The sequence below is a fragment of the Malus sylvestris genome, chromosome 11, assembly GCF_916048215.2.
Source record: "Malus sylvestris chromosome 11, drMalSylv7.2, whole genome shotgun sequence".
In the NCBI taxonomy this organism is placed as follows: domain Eukaryota; kingdom Viridiplantae; phylum Streptophyta; class Magnoliopsida; order Rosales; family Rosaceae; genus Malus; species Malus sylvestris.
Window position 1 is genome coordinate 17014455 of NC_062270.1, and position 15651 is coordinate 17030105.

General features: G+C 37.0%; 1 protein-coding gene across 2 annotated transcripts in view; it reads right to left on the minus strand.

Moving 5' to 3' along the window:
- Positions 1–15651, minus strand: part of LOC126589632 (protein FAF-like, chloroplastic) — a 53314-nt gene that overhangs the window by 17464 nt on the left and 20199 nt on the right. The gene's annotated exons all lie outside the window — the stretch shown is intronic.

Sequence of the window (15651 nt, forward strand, 5' to 3'; positions counted from 1 at the left end):
AAGGATGATCGCAGTCAAGGGCGACTCGGGGGCTACGACCCTTCGACATACTAGTGAGTGGGCTTTTGGTTTTGAATATATATGTATATGCTTGATATATTTCCCAGAAAATGCATTTAAATGAGTTATGACTTAAATTGCCATGCCAAATGTTTTACATTTAGAATATGCATATGATGTTTGCATATATATATAATTGTGGTGCTGTGGACGCTCAGGTAAGCCCCAGGTGAGTTATGAATTGTGAATGTGAATAATGGTTATGATTAATTGAGGAACATAGGGCTCATAAACCTGCACCCTGATGTCAGTGAGTTAGCCAAAGATATGGCACATGCCCGTATATAATGTCACCTCCCACACCATATGCTCAGATTGGATCTAATTTAGGTGCACAGTCTTGTCGTACAGACCATTATATGTGGTTCCAACTCGTAGGTGACTAGTGATTTATCGCACAGTTATAATGAGAATGTAGTAAGGAGCATAGTTATATTACACCCAGTCCTATCGTACAGACCATTTTAGTGGTTCCGACTCATGTGCAGTGTAGTGCCGTATAGGTCACTTGCAGTGACTCGGCTAGATTGACTAATGAGCTATGAATTCATCCGTACAAACCTCTGCAGGGGTTCCGGCTAATATGTTATTTTCCATGAATTTATTTTCACCTGAGTTACTCATTCTGTTTTATATTTTGGCATGGCATACTTATGAGAATGGATATGTGAAGCATGAATTGAAATATATGCATATATATATATATATACTTATATATTTATATTCCACTTCTGGGAAATTTATACATGTTTTATGGCGAGGGGTTAGAGCATTTGATAATAAAATGGTTTTGAAAAGCTTTGTTTTTGCCCACTCACACTTTTTGTTTTTGCGCCCCTCCAGGTTTTAGATAAGCTTGTTCGTTGGTGGCTCACGATGATTGATTGGAGGTTCTGACAGACTATCACAAATGTAAGGCATCTTTGGGTGTTGTTTAATTAGTACTTATTTTCTGGACTGAACTTAGGCTACTTATGTTCTGATTGTGTATTCACACATTTCCTAGCACTTACCTTAGCTAGTACTCTTATGAATTGGTTTTTAATTATTCGTATTCTCTATTATCATTATTGCTTCCGCACTGTGCACATGGCTACGTCACCCTCACATGACAACCAAGATGCCCTGATTCGGGAATGGGTGTGTCAGTTTGGTATCAGAGCTTAGGTTTAGCAGTCCTATATAGTTCGTGAATATTCTAATCATTATGATATCTTATGTTAGAACCATGCCGCCTCGTAGAGAGCCACGTTACCCAGCTGGGCCTAGTTTTCCTGATATTGCTCAATTATGGGAAGTTATAGCTAATGCCATTCAATCTTCGCTCCGTCCTCCTCAAAGGACACCTCTTGAGACTGTGTATAATCTGAAGCTGAATCATTTTATGGGGAATGAAGGGCATGAAGGAGCGGAGAAATGGATCAATCATATCGAGAAGACTTTCTGTGTGATGCAGAGTCAGGGGAATCTTCCTCCTGATAGGTGGGTCAAGACGACTACTTGGTTTTTGGGTCGGAACCTGCATCTTGGTGGGGACAAGAGTCTTATTAGCTAACCCCAGAGGAAATTGCGGACTAGGAAGTGTTTAAATAGTTGTTTCAGAAAATGTTTATTCCCCCTGAGTATATTGATTGCAAAAAGCAAGAGTTTACTTAATTAAAACAGGGGAAGATGACGACAAATGAGTATTATAGGAGATTCACTAACTTGTCTCGCTATCATCATGAGGTTGCTGCTAATCTGGTTGAGATGCTCAGTCATTTCAAGTTGAGTACTAAGAAGAAATGGCACTCTATAGCAACATCGACTCCCTGTGGCACTTACCAGGAGTTTTATGAGGTTTTACTACGGATTGAGGACTCAGAGAACATGCCCAGTGACAGTGAAGATGAAGAAGAAAAGAATGGGAACCAGAGGCAAGATGATAAAGGTAAGGGTCAATCATCTCAGGGACTTCGTAAGACTAAGAGTTTTAAGAGAAGTGGTGTCAGTTCTAGCTCTTCTAGTGGAGGTTTGAGCTCTAATGTTCAGAGGAGAGGCAGTAGATTTTCTGGAGGCCCTAGATTTCAGAGACAGAGATTTTGGTGGTTCAGGTGCTCTTTTATGCCGCATATGTAATAATAGGCCAGAATGGTCGTGGTGGTGCTTATCATTATCAAGGCGACGCCGCTCCTTATACTACAAGGCAATATCAGTACTCGCAAGACCATCATTATCAAGGTGGTTACCCTCAGTATCAGGGATGTTCTATGCCATATCAGCCACATTTAGCAGGTGAATCCAGTGGTAGCAGGGGGGACAGCCCTAGTAGATAGAGATTGAAGGAAATTTTGTGAAAAACATGTTCATTTAAGCAACATCTATAGCATGCAATTAACAAATTAAAGGCGGAATCATGCTTGTATGCACTTAAAAACAAAACATTAACCATGAAATTCAAAGCCTAGTAGTTGGGTGAACCAAGACTCAACTCAAAACAAAGTGAGTTGAGAAATTATACCTTTGTTGATTCCTCTTTGCATAAGCAAAGGATAATCACCCAAGAGATAGGGCCTTCATTCCTTGCTTCTTAGATCCATGGATTTGGATGGAAGAATAGGTTTCTCCAAGTTCCCAAAATTGAGAACCTCTACGTCTCCACACCAAGGTAAGATGTGAAGAAGAGATGAGTGACCTTGGAGGAGAAAGATTACTAGCTAATCCCTCCAAGGGTGGCCGGCCTCTTTAGAGAGAAAAGAGAGTTTGTGTTCTCATCTTTTCTCCAAAAGAAACCCTAAATGAATTTTGGCTATAAAGTCATATTTATACCTTTATTCATTGGAGTGGCAAACTTGTAATTAAGTCCAAAACCCACTCCTTTAACAAAATGGCCGGCCATAGGGTTTCATTGGGCTTTTTAGGCCTTTTGTGAATTATTTGTCATTAAGTTGTCATACAACTTAAGTCAATGGACTTGACGTTCAAAGCCCATTGGGCCTTAAGGTCCAATACTATCCCTAGGTCTTTAACGAACTTATTCGTTTGATTAATTAACATATTAATTAATCCTTGCCATAAATAATTAAACCATTTAATTATTCTTACTCATCTTCGTTGTTTCTTCAATCTCTACCTTACATGGTGTACGATCCATTAGGTTCCTTTTAGCGAGGCAGTGGGCGATTAAAACTCTTTCAAATCGATTGTGAATTGAAACTTACTTTCAATTCTCCCTTTAGTGATTATACACGTTTAGGGCTTCCACAAACCATGAGTGACACCTAGCAGTATGTCATGGTTACCCAAGCTAATCAGAAGAGGTGGAGAACCTATTCAGTTTAGGATTACAATGCAATACGGTCTTTCTCTAATACAATACTCTTGACCACATTGTTTGGTTTGATAGTTTATTCATGTCTACTATCCAATGTGATTCATTTACTTATATGATTATCTTGAATGTAATTTGGAACGACTTCCTAAATCTCATTCATACTCTGGCCAGATATTCTTAATCATATCATAGAGTATTCTCCCTCAAACGGTTTGAAGGTTAGAGATCCCTTGTTGCGCATTCACTTGCCTTCATGGCTAAGTGGCTTAACCCCAACTATGCTGTGGACACCCGCGAATGGAGTGACTTTGACATAATCAAAGATCAAGGACCTAACCACAAGACAACTATGATGCCTCAGGTCAAAGGACTACTTTGCATTATCCCAACCATGAGTTCTCATGTGACATGAGTATGAGAACTCCTCGTTGATCGTGTTCAGTAGACTCATTCGTTATTGAGCACCTACATGCTTATCTTGATGTCAATCACACCAATGACTAGAGACCAGTCACTCTCACTAAGAGAAGACATAGCACATACTGATCTTAACGGACTGTCAATGCCCAATTGGCAATCCTATGATCATGAACGTTTAGGATATGTATATGAAAGAGAATGGTCTCATAAATCTAACTTGTTTAAATTACATTCTCCTAATTACATATTCCTTGGACTTATCGTTTAAGCATATAACATTTATATGAGACGGCTTAAAACAATAATCTATGCCCTTGATATTAAACTAGATTAGTTTAACATGTGAAATGTCCGTAAAGTATCATCATATGATTGGTTTTAGGGCACATTTCCAACAATCTCCCACTTGCACTAGAGCCAATCAGCTTGGTCATCAGTGATGATACCTCTTCTGTAGTCATTTCAAAAATGGCTGAGTAGTAAGCCTAGACAATGGATATCTATATGTTATCCATAGAAGCAACCTTGAGAATAACGACGTCACCATTATACATGATTCTCAATCATGTGGTTCAGTCTCTCATTTAAGTTTGGATCGTGATGAGACCTTGATTCCTTGGCTTGATCTATCACCCCATTAGTGTCGTAGTGTCAGTACACTAGAGACACTTTCTGGTTGGAACCGAATAGAGAGTTCATAAATGAACTTTCCCATCCAAACAACATTGTTGTAAGCTTCTATATGGCAATATATTTTGCATTCACAATGGAACACACTAAAGTCATTACTTTTAATGTTTCCATCCAAATATCTCTTTTAGTCATAATAAAGAGATATCTGATTATCTCTTCATTCATAATGAAGAAACATCCAATGATGGATTAGATTCATAATCTAATACATTTACGCTTCCATTACGTTACTCTAATTCTTCCTCATTCTTTGAGGAATCTATCCTTTAGTATTTCTTAAATACTCAAGGACTCACTTGACAGTTGCCATGGTTCTGATCCTGGGCTTGCACTGATATCGTCTTGTACCTTTCTAGGTACAACTCATATCAATGTTTTTCATACAATATGAAATACATAAATCACCTTTCTGCGTATGCATAAAGGATTCTATTTACGCATTATTTATTTGGGAGTCAAAGGGTACGTTCCCTTTGAGAAGGGCAACTTGCTAGTCTCATTAGAGTCGTCCTTCTAATTGAAGTTTATCATCATATGAGAAACTTCCTAGCATCTCTTGTCTATTATTAGGGATTGATATAATCGAATTATATCTTGAAATATATCATTATAGATTTCTATCCCATGTATTTAGACTATATCTCCCATATACATTCTATCGTTATAGAATGTTTAAAGTCATAACTTTAACGAAGAAGTATTCTTTTCATTTCCAAAATTAATATATCATATATGTGTATATATATATATATATATATATATATATTTAAATTTAGGAATATGATTAACTCCCACTAATCTTTTGTAAACCTAGTAAACAAAAGATTCATTCACATCTTTATGAGAAATCAAACGATTTGATCTTTCTCTCATAAGATGCTTATAGCTCCCACTAGCTTGCTAAGATCCATGATGGATGGATCTCTACAACTTACATGTCTTGTGATTCATAGTTTTAGACATATATATTATCAAGACTATCTTAATAATGGTTTCGGAAACCCATATAATGTCCAAACATTGAATCACCATTTAGTTGTAGCTAGCAATCTTCGAATTAATTGAAACTAAGACTACGTCAAAGATGGTTTCTTCAAAGTCAACCAATCTCTTTGATTGTAGTCACCTTAAGCTACCAATTAGCTATGAAGGTTTCATCATTTCGTTTCAAATGGTACTTTACCATTTCCTTGAGTATATCTCGTATATACACTCAATGTAGTCATAAGGATTTTCATTCTTATTTATTTCGAATTAAGAGGTGTAACTCTATGACATAGCCATAAAGTTCAAACCATTCAACTGAGACAGTTTATAAATCCTTCTCGACTACCTTGGAGCTTGTGGTGTAGAAACTAGGTTGTTATATTTGTTGATTATCATCTTGTCTCTCAAAGAACCCGTTCTTTGAGTTCTATCTCTTGTTCATTTGCGCTATCTTAGGCAAATCCTAGTGTAGGATTACAATGAACTACCCAACAAAACAACATTTGTTAGTTGGTTTATAAAAGTGATATCCAAAGGTTAATTTAAGGATATCCACAAGATAATTCTTAAACAAATATTGCTTATTGTCACACAACCCCAAATCTTAACATGATTAAGATTTGTCTTTCTTTCCAACTACATCTTATGGAGTCATGAAAATTTTGGAAGATCTTCTAATTGACAATCATATTGTCTTAGAAGCATATATCCTATATATGGGTAATTGATAACATCCAACGAACTAAATCTTATTCAAGTTCGTTCTTCTCCTAATGGAGAAATCCATTATCTTTTGATGCTTCTTTCCTTGATGTTTTTCAAGGAAACTGTTCTAAAGTGTTATCTTTCCTTGGATCAAATCTAAGGAGGCAAATACTTTAGACGTCTTACTCATCAACTTACATTTCTTGAATTCTTTGAAACCTTTTGCAAAGTATTCGGACTTGTGTTTATTCAAAATAAACTATAGTCCAACCGAGAGTGATCTTCGGTGAATGTCATACAACATGAGTAGTATTATGTTGTGGACAAGTGCCACTAACATCTAAGTGAATTATCCTCAACAACTTTGTGATTCTTTCTTCTTTCCAAAAGAACAAAGATTCGAACATTTCGCCTCTATACAATTTTAATAAGAAGGTATTGGATCCGGATCTAACGATCCAAAGCATCCATCTATGATCAACTCGTATTTTATGTTTTTGAGGTATCACAACTCAGTTGGGATTAGTCACTACCTTGCAATCTTTTGGGTTTTAAGCATCGTTATATTCTAAACAGTTAACACTACCATATCATCTCTACTATAGAGATAATTAATTAGATTACAATAATCTAATCATTCATTAATAAAGAACAATGTTTTGTCAAACAAAACATTCATCCATCCCTTATAGTGATGGAATTAAGTTCCTTAAAATTGGAATGTAAAGACAATCTTTGGTTTTTCCAATTTCTTTGGTAGTTCATATGAGGAAGTAAGTACCATCTGCTTTCGCAGAGATCTACATTTGATTCACGTTCCGAATGTGAAGTACTTTCTCTTCTCTCATTAATCTTCTACCTTTTATTAGCCACACTTTTACAACAATTGTAAAACATAGTTACTAATACGGAATCAAGCATTCAAGTAGAAGGACCAACTGTTTTGAACTTTTCAAGAACAATTTACAACACCTTCGAAAGGTGTGTTCTTGACACTTGCAAGACATTTCTTGCAAATACCCTTTCCAATGTCCATCCTTTCATAAAGAAAGTTTGTTCCCTTGGAGTTATTTCGCCTTCTTCATTTGACTTCTCCTTTGACTACAATAGTCATGGTCCCTAAACTCCCACTATCTCTCTTGAAACTTATTTCAATTGTGTTATACACATCAAACGATTTGGAGAGCGTGTGGTTATTGTTCATTATATAGTTTACAATAAACTTAGTGAACCATTTGGATAGGGACACAAAGGTGAAGTCCTTGCCTAGTTTCCGTCTCGTGAAGTGGTTTAACACTTCAACACTCAATGATTCAAAATCATCATAAGTCCATGTTGTTGGACTATTTTTGTCAACCAACCATTATGTTCTAAACATAATTACAAACTTTCAAGAGTTGTTCAAGGCAACTCTCATTTCTTTATACAACAATTTGTAAGTGAAGAATCATGGCACATAAAGTGTCCATGCCCTTGTGCTTACTTCTCAAGTTCTTTGTCCATTTAACAAAGAAACAAGCACTAGTGTTTGCATTAACTAAGGGTTGTTCAAAGCAACTCTTATTTCTTCATACAACGATTTGTAAATGAAGAACTATGACATTAAAAGTGTTGTCCTCTTTATGATAGACTTATCTAACATGTTCTTCCAATGGTACATTATCAATAGGAAGATTGTGAGGATGAGACTACTTAGGTACATATACAATCCATTTAAGACAATCTTTGGGATTGTTGTACCAAGTCCGGAAACTAAAGCATTCGGCTTTTCTTTGTCAAGTTTTGGATAGCGTTTGCAAATATATCGGTAATTAAATACATAACGAATATAAATTGATTGATTTTAAGCCATTTGATCTGGGTCTTTAAATCAAATAGCACCACCCACTATTTTTGGAAAATTCCATATCCCTCATTGGAATTCGAGAGTTTTGGAGGAAACTCTTAGTAGGGTATGGGAGACTCACTATTACCAAGCCCACCTCACAATGATATGATGTTGGCTAGCATTAATAATAACGAGAGAGTACGCTTACTCATTTGCATCTCTTGCAAGTACCCATCTTATTTGGCCTCTAGAGAATGTAGCCTCACAATGATATGATGTTGGTTCCATTGCATTTAGTTAAGTCATTCCCACCATGCAAGTTCGGGTAGGGGTTCAAGAACAACCTCACAATGATATAATGTTGATCATTCTCGTTGCCTACCTTCACAACAACATGTATGCATATAGAATTCCTCCTGAGTGTAAGCACGCACTTGGTACTCCCCCATGATAGGGTGAAGCCGGTGTACGAGTCACAAACGATCGGAGCCTACCACAGTGGAAGGCCACGAAAGAGTGTTCAAAGCACTCTCACGCTTATCAACTTAATAATTGTTTGGTTGAGGGTTTTAGGTCTCATCATATAAAAACATACATTTTAATCTTATTAAAACAATTTGGTCCTATTACAACTATTGGTCCATGTGATTGATTTAGTTGTACATGATACTCCCACTATGCTTTGTAAAACGATTTTTAAAGCAAGAGTATATGGTACTACTAACATAAGGTTTGCATTCATTGATGGACTATATAGTTGCCTTAGGGCCTTAGGATGACTATGAACCTTTTAATTAGATCCAACACGAGCCTTGTGTTGAATCTCGGTCTAGGGATGGTGATTGATTTTAGTTACGCGTTTAATCATATTAAGGCGTGTTTTTCCTATTGGGCGTTGGACCCAACTACTCCAATTTCATGCATATCAAATAAAACAAGAAAGGAGTACTTCAAAGTAAAGATGAGCTTATGCTCTTTACAACATTTGAATAATACAAATTACTTTAAAGTAAAGAAGAGCTTATGCTCTTTTACAACATTTGATCAAATCAAATTACAACCAAAATCTAATCTACACATTCCCATGGTTCAAACAAATTTGAAACGGCCTTCTCACATAGCTCAATTATCGTAGGCTTAGGTTCATAATCACCCTTTAATTAATTAACGCTTTAACTAATTAAACTTTGAATGCAACATTGTCATTTGGTTTTTGTATCCATAGAATTGATTTAAATGGAGCTAAATGAAATGAAAATCCAATTCTCATTTAAAGAGACAAAACCATTTTGTTCTCAACCTAATTTGGGCCAAAATGCAATAACCTCAACCTTTTGGGCTATGTTGCAAAACTTAAACTTTTGAGCTCATTTTGTAAAAACACAAAAGTCCACTACTTCATGTAATTACAATTAGAACCCAAAAGTACTCCCTTTGAGGGAGTGGCCGGTTTTTAGAGTAATGAAGCCATCAAAATTTTGAAAATTTTTCAACTAAGTCATAAAGCCATGCAAGTGGAAATAGGTTGGTGTGAATAAAGCCATGCAAGTGGTGTGTGTGTAAGAGAAGTACTTCTTACACATCCATCACCATTTCTATCACCTTTCAAAAATTTCAATAAATGTTTTTGTTGATAGATAAGTCACACCAACCAACACAAAACAAAGACTTTATGAAATCATCCAAAACTTTGAATCAAAACACCAAACCTTTTTGTTCTTGGTAAGAACTTCAAGAACAATGAAGAACATCCATGAAAACCCATAAGAGTTCCATGAACATTTTCAAGCAATAAAACTCAAATTTTCACTACTCAAAATGGGGTTAACATCCTAGGGTACTTAGGGGTTCCAAAAGTCACCTTAAAACACTTTTAACAAGTCAAACAAGAACCCAAAAATCCACCCTTTGGATTTGGCCGAAAATCCCCACAAACATGGCACCAAATTTTAGCTCCAATATTCATGCTCATATGAACTGCATCTACAACATTTGAGATGGCAAATTTTCTAACAAAATTTACATTCAAATAAGCAAGAATAAAGCTTGTAACATATTACAACATTTAAATCAAAGACTATGAACTACAAAACCCAAAAGGATTCACCAACTACTAGACCTAGGCTCTGATACCACTTGAAGGAAATTTTGTGAAAAACATGTTCATTTAAGCAACATCTATAGCATGCAATTAACAAATTAAAGGCGGAATCATGCTTGTATGCACTTAAAAACAAAACATTAACCATGAAATTCAAAGCCTAGTAGTTGGGTGAACCAAGACTCAACTCAAAACAAAGTGAGTTGAGAAATTATACCTTTGTTGATTCCTCTTTGCATAAGCAAAGGATAATCACCCAAGAGATAAGGCCTTTATTCCTTGCATCTTAGATCCATGGATTTGGATGGAAGAATAGGTTTCTCCAAGTTCCCAAAATTGAGAACCTCTAAGTCTCCACACCAAGGTAAGATGTGAAGAAGAGATGAGTGACCTTGGAGGAGAAAGATTACTAGCTAATCCCTCCAAGGGTGGCCGGCCTCTGTAGAGAGAAAAGAGAGTTTGTGTTCTCATCTTTTCTCCAAAAGAAACCCTAAATGAATTTTGGCTATAAAGTCATATTTATACCTTTATTCATTGGAGTGGCAAACTTGTAATTAAGTCCAAAACCCACTCCTTTAACAAAATGGCCGGCCATAGGGTTTCATTGGGCTTTTTAGGCCTTTTGTGAATTATTTGTCATTAAGTTGTCATACAACTTAAGTCAATGGACTTGACGTTCAAAGCCCATTGGGCCTTAAGGTCCAATACTATCCCTAGGTCTTTAACGAACTTATTCGTTTGATTAATTAACATATTAATTAATCCTTGCCATAAATAATTAAACCATTTAATTATTCTTACTCATCTCCGTTGTTTCTTCAATCTTTACCTTACACAGTGTACGATCCATTAGGTTCCTTTTAGCGAGGCAGTGGGCGATCAGAACTCTTTCAAATCAATTGTGAATTGAAACTTACTTTCGATTCTCCCTTTAGTGATTATACACGTGTAGGGCTTCCACAAACCATGAGTGACACCTAGCAGTATGTCATGGTTACCCAAGCTAATCAGAAGAGGTGGAAAACCTATTCAGTTTAGGATTACAATGCAATACGGTCTTTCTCTAATACAATACTCTTGACCACATTGTTTGGTTTGATAGTTTATTCATGTCTACTATCCAATGTGATTCATTTACTTATATGATTATCTTGAATGTGATTTGGAACGACTTCCTAAATCTCATTCATACTCTGGCCAGAGATTTTTAATCATATCATAGAGTATTCTCCCTCAAACGGTTTGAAGGTTAGAGATCCCTTGTTGCGCATTCACTTGCCTTCATGGCTAAGTGGCTTAACCCCAACTATGCCGTGGACACCCGCGAATGGAGTGACTTTGATATAATCAAAGATCAAGAACCTAACAACAAGACAACTATGATGCCTCAGGTTAAAGGACTACTTTGCATTATCCCAACCATGAGTTCTCATGTGACATGAGTATGAGAACTCCTCGTTGATCGTGTTCAGTGGACTCATTCGTTATTGAGCACCTACATGCTTATCTTGGTGTCAATCACACCAATGATTCGAGACCAGTCACTCTCACTAAGAGAAGACATAGCACATACTGATCTTAACGGACTGTCAATGCCCAATTGGCAATCCTATGATCAGGAACGTTTAGGATATGTATACGAAAGAGAATGGTCTCATAAATCTAACTTGTTTAAATTACATTCTCCTAATTACATATTCCCTGTTCTTATCGTTTAAGCATATAACATTTATATGAGACGGCTTAAAACAATAATCTATGCCCTTGATATTAAACTAGATTAGTTTAACATGTGAAATGTCTGTAAAGTATCATCATATGATTGGTTTTAGGGCACATTTCCAACTGAGATTGCTACTAGCAATGTAGGATCTTCGAGGCAGTCTGGCCAGCCAAGACAATGACGTGGTATTCATGCTAACAGAGGTCGTGGTGGATAATAGTAGAATCAGGGACGTATCCATAACATGACACTGCAAGATGCTCAGAACAATCCTAATTTAATCATGGGTACGTTAAATATTCTTGGTCATTTTGCTAGAGTATTGATTGATTGTGGTGCTACGCATTCTGTTGTTTCTCATACATTAGCTCAAATGAAGCAACCTCATCCTACACCTCTAGGATATGATTTATAGTTTTCTATGCCTAGAGGGGATAGATGTTATGTTGATTGGGTATATCCAAGATGTCCAGTGATGGTGGAGGATGCTGTTATACCAGCTAACCTTATTCTGTTAGACATTGTTGATTTTGATGTGATTTTTGGGCACTGATTGGTTACACTACAATCGTGCCAAGATAGATTGCTATTGAAATATAGTTACCTTTCATTGTCTTGGATTGCCTGAAGTTACATTTGTAGGAGAGCCTAGCGGGGCGAGGCATGGTGTTATTTCCACCATGAAAGCCAAAAGATTGTTGTCGAAGGGTTGTCAGGGATATTTGGCTCATGTGGTGTTGAATGATAATGCTCCTAGTAGTGTGGAAGATGTACGTGTGGTTAGGCATTTTCCGGATGTGTTCCCTGATAATTTGCCTGGATTACCGCCAGATAGAGATTTGGAGTTCACTTTTGATCTGCTTCCTGGTATGGATCCTACATCTTGGACTCCTTATAGAATGGCTTCTGTTGAATTAAGGGAATTGAAAGTTCAGTTGCAAAAATTAGTGGATAAAGGTTTTATTTAGCCTAGTACTTCACCCTGGGAGCTCCAGTCTTATTTGTGAGGAAGAAAGACGGAACTTTATGGCTATGAATTGATTACAGGCAATTGAACCGGGTAACAATTAAGAACCGTTATCCATTGCCACGTATAGATGATTTGTTTGATCAACTTCGAGGTGCCTGTGTGTTCTCTAAGATTGACTTGAGGTTTGGTTACTACCAGTTGAAGATTAAAAGTGAAGATGTCCCTAAAACAGCATTCAGGACTCGATATGGTCATTATGAGTTTCTTATAATGCCATTCGAGTTGACTAATGCACCAGCAACTTTCATGGATTTAATGAATCGAGTATTCCAACCATATTTGGACAGGTTTTTCATTGTCTTCATTGATGATATTCTGGTATACTCTAAGACTAGAACAGAGCATGCTAGACATCTTGAATTGGTGTTGAAAAGTTTGAGGGAACACCAGTTATATGCTAAGTTTAGAAAATGCCAATTCTGGTTAGATTAAGTGGCATTTTTGGGACATGTTATATCAGCTCAAGGTATTTGAGTGGATTCTCAAAAAGTGGCAGTTGTGGAGAATTGGGAGCAACCTCGAACCGTCATTGAGGTACAGAGTTTTCTTGGCCTAGCAGGCTATTATAGACGGTTTGTTAAGGATTTTTCAGTTATTGCTAGAAAGGAAGTTAAGTTTGAGTGGGATGATAATTGTGAGCAAAGTTTTCAACAGTTGAAGTATTATCTCACTCATGCACCTGTTTTAGCACTCCCAGATGATAGTGGTAATTTTGAGGTCTACAGTGATGCTTCTTTGAATGGTCTGTGTTGTGTATTGATGCAACATGGTAGAGTGATTGCTTATGCTTTGAGATAGTTGAAACCTCACGAGAAGAATTACCCTACTCATGATCTAGAGTTAGCGGCTATCATCTTTGCTCTGAAGATTTGGAGACATTATCTTTATGGTGAGAAATGTAAGATCTTCACGGATCATAAGAGTCTTTAGTATCCTTTTACTCAAAGGGATCTAAATTTTCGGCAGCGGAGGTGGATTGAGTTACTTAGCGATTATGATTGCACGATTGAGTATCACCCTGGTCGTGCAAATGCAGTGGCAGATGCACTTAGTAGGAAAACTCCGGCTAGACTTAATGCCATCTATGATTGTCATGTTCCTTTTCTTACGGATTTGAGGTCCACTGGAGTGGAGTTAGGAGTGGAAGATCGAGAGGAAGCCTTACTTGCAAATTTTCAAGTTAGGCCAATTTTAATTGATCGTGTGCTCGAAGCCAGATGAATGATGAAGAGACCCAGGAAATAATTCAAGTAAGGAATCGGGGAAAGAAGAAAGATTTCAGGATTCGAGAAACTGACGGTATGCTTATGCAAAGAAAACAGAATGTATGTGCTGAATAATGCAGAGTTAAAGAAAGAAATCCTTGATGAAACGCATATTTCGGCATATGCAATGTATCCAGGAGGTACCAAAATGTATCATACCATTCGACCATTTTATTATTGGTCGAGTATGAAAAGAGAAATTGCTAAGTATGTGAGTAGATGTGTCATTTGTCAGCAAGTTAAAGTGGAAAGAAAGAAACATTTTGGATTGATGCAGCCAGTTCCGGTTCCACAGTGGAAATGAGAAAATATTACCATGGATTTTGTGTATAAACTTCCTCGTACACAAAATGGATATGACGACATTTGGGTGATAGTTGATTGACTCACTAAGTCAGCACACCTTATTCCAATGAGGGAAAAATACCCTTTAAGTCGATTTGCTAAGTTATTCATATCGAAGATTGTGAAGTACCATGGTGTTCTAGTTGATATTATTTCGGATCGGGATCCTAGATTCACTTCTAAGTTCTGGGTAGCGTTCCATGAGGCTCTGGGTACGAGATTACTTTATAGTACCGCATATCACCCTCAAATAGATGGACAATCTGAGAGGACTATTTAGACATTAGAGGATATGATGAGATCTTTAGTGCTGCAGTTTGGCGATGGTTGGCATGATTGCTTGGATTTGATGGAGTTTGCCTACAACAACAGTTACCATTCGAGTATTGGTATGGCACCACTTGAGGCATTCTATGACAAGTCTTGTCGAATGCCATTATGCTGGTTAGAAGTTGGTGAAAGAGTTTTAATGGGCTTAGAGATTGTGGATGAAACTACTCAGAATATTCAGGTAATTAAGTTTATCCTGAAAGTGGCTCAGGATCGACAAAAGAGCTTAGCAGACAAGCATGCCACTGACCGGATGCATAATGTAGTTGATTGGGTATTTCTGAAGCTATCACCATGGAAAGGTGTGGTATGGTTTGGGAAAAAGAGTAAGCTAAACCCTAGATACATTGGACCATATATGATCACCGAGCGAGTCGATGAAGTTTCTTATAGACTTGAGTTGCCTCCAGAGTTGTCCAAAGTGCACAATGTTTTTCATGTATCTATGCTTCGTCATTATATCTCAGATCCTTCGCATGCAATACATCCTCAACCTTTGGAAATTAATCCGGACTTGACTTACAATGAGGAGCCAGTGACTATTTTGGATTGGAAAGATAAGGAGCTGAGGAATAAGACAGTGCACCTAGTGAAAGTTCTGTGGAGAAACCATTCAGTGAAAGAGGCTACCTAGGAGAGAGAAGATTGGATGAGAGAGATGTATCCACGATTGTTTTATGGTTATTAGTGAATTGTAATGATTGTATAAATTTCGAGCATGAAATTTTATTAAGGTGGGTAGATTGTCACAACCCTTCCCAGAGTATTATTTTTCGACGGCATGAAATTACAATTATACCCTTGAACCTATGGTGTGTGATATGTTGGTTGAGGATTATTCTAAAATTTTC